The sequence below is a fragment of the Sturnira hondurensis genome, unplaced genomic scaffold (assembly GCF_014824575.4).
Source record: "Sturnira hondurensis isolate 20B ecotype Veracruz unplaced genomic scaffold, ASM1482457v3 Scaffold0006413, whole genome shotgun sequence".
Classification (NCBI taxonomy): domain Eukaryota; kingdom Metazoa; phylum Chordata; class Mammalia; order Chiroptera; family Phyllostomidae; genus Sturnira; species Sturnira hondurensis.
This window is the reverse complement of record NW_028079044.1, coordinates 7,915,111-7,919,638: the sequence shown is the minus strand read 5'-3', so window position 1 is coordinate 7,919,638 and position 4,528 is coordinate 7,915,111.

The window sequence follows — 4,528 nt, the reverse complement described above, 5'->3', positions numbered from 1 at the left end:
CTACCAGACTGGGGTGCAGGCGCCCGCCCACTTGACAGGCTGCCTTGGTCCCACGGGATCTGGTACTGTCCTGTGGCTGGGTGAGAAGCAAGTCAAGCTGCCTTCACAGAACACCTCAGTCCACTTTCCAGTAAAAACTTCTCCAGAAAGCGTGCCTCTCAGCCCAGCCCAATCCCCAACCTGACTGGTTAGGACAATGCTCCTCTCAAATTTCCTGGGCTGGCAGGCTGGTGGGCTGGCGACCACAGAGATCGCAACTGAACATGGCCCCCTGTCCTTGCCACCCTCCCTGCACACCTAGGCAGACAGGTCTCTGCCACCCAGCCCCTCCTAGATGGTAAGGGAGGGAGCCAGCTCTTCCAGGGACCCCGCAGCCGGCCCAATGCTCCACTGGGTGCTGGGCTCCCTATGAGTCCTCCGTGGCACTGGCCACAGACGGAAGCCTCTACATCCCTAACACAGCGGCAGTGGCGGCTCTGAGGCGTTTTGGGCTGGCCCAGGGCAGCCGGTCCTGCCACTGCCGCTTTTGTCTTTACTCACAGTTGCTGGGCTCCCGCTGAGTCCTCTGTGGCAGACCCCCCGACGCTGGCCGCTGGCCGTAGACAGAAGCCTCTGGGCCCTGGAAGCTGCGGAAGCAGCAGCTCCTAGGTCTTTACACGCTGGCCAATGGCTGCTGGTCCCGCCGCTGCTGCTTTTGACTTTACTCTGGGGTGCCTGGCTCCCGAGGGCAGCCGGCCCTGCCGCTGCCGCTTTTGTCTTTACTCACAGGTGCTGGGGTCCCGATGAGTCCTCTGTGTCAGACGCCCCTGTTGCTGGGCGCAGGGGGAAGCCTCTGGGCCCCGACCGCTGAGGCAGCCAAGGCTCCAAGGTCTTTATGCGCCGGCTAATGGCTGCCGCCAGTCTGGCCGCTTCCGTCCTTACTCGCGTCCCTGAGACCCCAAGGACCTCTAGCTGTCTGGTTCGTCACTATCTCTGGTCTCTTATTTTCATAAATGCTGGGGAATTGTTGGTTGGGGAATTGATTGCGCTGTTCTTCTGTAAATCTGCCAGGATTTTCCCCCAAGTGTAGGAGAACTGCAGGCGCTCCGTCCTACTCCGCCACCATTTTCTCCCGATCTATCTCAATAAATATTGACTTAAAATCCTATTTAGATATTTCAAGTGAAACATCAACTCCCTGACTTCTGTGAAGAATTAAAAAGTGAAATGCCCTTGGTTTTCCACTATACTATTAATTTTAGCTGTTATTCCATGTAATTGGGATAAAACTCCATAGAAGTATTTCTGGCATTGCCACATCGTCTCGCCTAGAGGGCATTGTCAAATGAGTGAATGAGTGAACGTTACTATAAAACGGAGCAGCTTGAGGAGAGGTTGGCAAATGGATAAGTATATTGAATGGGTTCATTGAGTGAATGGCTTTTTTAGTGGGAAAAAAAATCTAAGAAATAATTTTGAAATCATTTCAGATTTAACTGTTTAATTGGGCAAGCATTTTTTGTGTCTACCTCCATTTCACTATGGTTATGAACACTCACTAGGCACCTGGTTGTTTTTATATACTTATAGGCAGTAATGTATACTTTAATTTATCAAAAATTAAATTAGTCATTGTTGTTCAAGCCACCACTAGTCAGAAAAATGCGCCTATTGAACATATACTTACCTATAAAATAGATATCATTCTCTTTATGGTCTTTACATTGCTGAATTCCAGAGTCCAAATAACTGAAAATCGGAGTTAAGGTAGTGAAGTCAGACGGCCTGAGTTGAATTCCAAAATATTCTGCCTTCTAATTTTTCACCATTTGCCTTGGTCCTCAACTATGAAATGAGGCTAAAACAGATCCTAACTCATTGGACTGTTTGAGGATTAGTGATACAACAAACTATCAACTTTTGTCGAAGTGCCTCATTCACAGGAGATGCTTAAACAATGTTAGGTACTGCTGTTTTTTTGGGGGGTGCTATTTTTATTACAGTCACTTTCATATGCCTTCTGAAACCTCAAAGAAACACTGACTTATAAATATCTATATATGAAAATGGAGGGTTGTTAAAGACTATGCTTTGACACAACCCCATGCTGTGACATCTCCCTCTTAGACCGTAGCCCATAAAGACATTTGTCCACAGAAGGCTAGGCGGCTCTGTCACCTTCAAAACTTCAGTAGGGGCTGGAGACCATGGGACTGGACATGAGGGCTGGGCAGAGAGCAGGAAAGGACAAAGGAAATTAGTTTCCTACAAGCTGATCTATCCATCAAGGACTTCCAGATAGGTGAGACTGAATCTCGCACTAGAAGATGACTGCAAGATCCCGCAAGCCACAGGTTGTGATGATATTCAATCTGATGTTTTGCTATATTTTATTTAATGTTGCTCTGTGACTAGTTCAGAGGTTTAAGAACTATTTTCCCAGTGAGATGATACACCCAAGTCCAGGGCAGCATATTTTTAATGTCTTCTCCATCATGGGACACAATCATGACCTAGTAGATGAGATGAAAGAAATCATGATTGTTCTCCCTCTTTAACATCTCTTGTCTGTTTGGGGTTTTATCTACTTCGATTAAATATAGTTGATTTTCATATTCTTTTGAGAATATGTGGCTTTATATCATTATAATAAGGAGACCAAAATGCTATATGGCAAAAAACCAGTTTTTAAAATGCTCATCCCAAAAGGTGACTTTAGTCTCTAGTTCTGGCTAGATATAAAAGTGGATAGAGTTACCTGCAGTTACAGTTGCTGCTACCCTTTGCCCTGTGAGACATGTAGTCACTGAGTACGTGGTCTGTCTTGCTTTTATGTATCCTTTACGAGCTTGGAAATTGCCCCATTCCGTCTTTGTACCTGTAGGCAAATTGGTTTACTCCTCTGAGTCTCAATTTCTTTAAAAGTAAATGGGAATAAGGGTACCCACTGCTTAGATTAGTGAGAATTAAGTGACACAATCTACTTATATTAAAGATATTAAATACATAGTAAATGGTGGTCCTAGTGATGACCGTTGCAGGTGAGGAGATTCACAGTTATTTTTAAGTAAACATGTATCTATGTTTAGAATTATTTGAATAACAGTATGAAGATTCCTCAAAAAATGAAAAATAGAGCCACCATGCGGTCATCAGTCCACTTCTGGGTAGGTCTTGGAAAGGAATGGGACCACTAGGTGGAAGAGGCGTCTGCGCCCGTGTTCACTGTGGCATTATTTAGAATAGTCTAGACGTGTCCATGCGTGGATGAATGGTTAAAGAAATTGTGGCGTGTGTGTGTGTGTGCATATATATGAAAATGTGTGTGTGATCCATAAAAAAGGAACAAATCCTGCCATTTGTGACACCATGGATGGACCTTTTGGACATTGCCAAGTGAAATAAGCCAGACAAAGAAAGACAAATAATGTATGATCTCCTTTGCGTATGGAATCTGCTGAACTCACAGGAACAGAGAGTAGGTCAGTGGCTGCCAGCAGCGGGAGTAGGTGGGTTAAAGGGTGTGAACTTCCGGTTGTAAGATGCATCGGTCCCGGGGCTCTGTTATAAAGCACGGCAACTGTAGTGAACAGTATTATATTGTGTACTTGAAAGATGCTAAGAGGATAGATCTTGAAGTTCTCACCACACATGAAAGTTGGTAACTATGTGATGGATGTATTAACTAATCTTGTGTTAATTATTTTTCATTATACACATATACCACATCATCATGTTATATACCTTAAACTTATACTATTTTGATTATATCAGTAAAGCTGGAAAAATACAAAAGAAAAAAAAGGAAACTGATTGGCTAAAATTAATAAAGTATATCTCCTTAATACTAAAAATATTTTTTCCGTTAACTAGGAATATATTTTTAACTTGAGTTCTTTTAACTTCTTGTGCTAGACTTCATAAACTGTATGAATTATCTAGTTTTTTTTAACTGTTCAAATAAGAGGATTTTTTAAAATAGCAGTTTATTCTGATTTTTGATATTCCCTGTATAACATTGAAACACACCAGTTCTGCATGGTTTTGCCTCAGATAAAGGCATCAGCGTGTTTAGAACATTAACCAAATTCTATCTTTTGTTGAACTTTCCAATTTAGTAAGAGCATTTCAATTGTAATTTTTAAATGTAGTATAACTTAGAATACTGGAAGCTGCCAGAATGTAAAAAAAAAAAAGAGGAGAATAATTTATATTTAATTGGTCTAAACCTACCTTTCTCAGGTCAATAAGAAGAGAAACCAGCAGCATTAATCAAGATAAAATTATCAGCTGATTAATCAGTGTTCTAATTACTGCATAGTTCTTTACCTTTTCAGTTTTAATTACCAAACCTCATTGTCTTTTCCATATGGCTAACGTGTATTCACAGTGTACTTTTTCTCCTACTGAAATCATTAAGATAAAAATATACATTCTAGACATGAAAACATCAAATGCAAGAAATTGCTAGTGCCTCTTAAGAATTTCCGTGAAAGGTATAAATAAGCTATGAAATTATACAAGAAAAGAGTGATAAATTCATGGATAT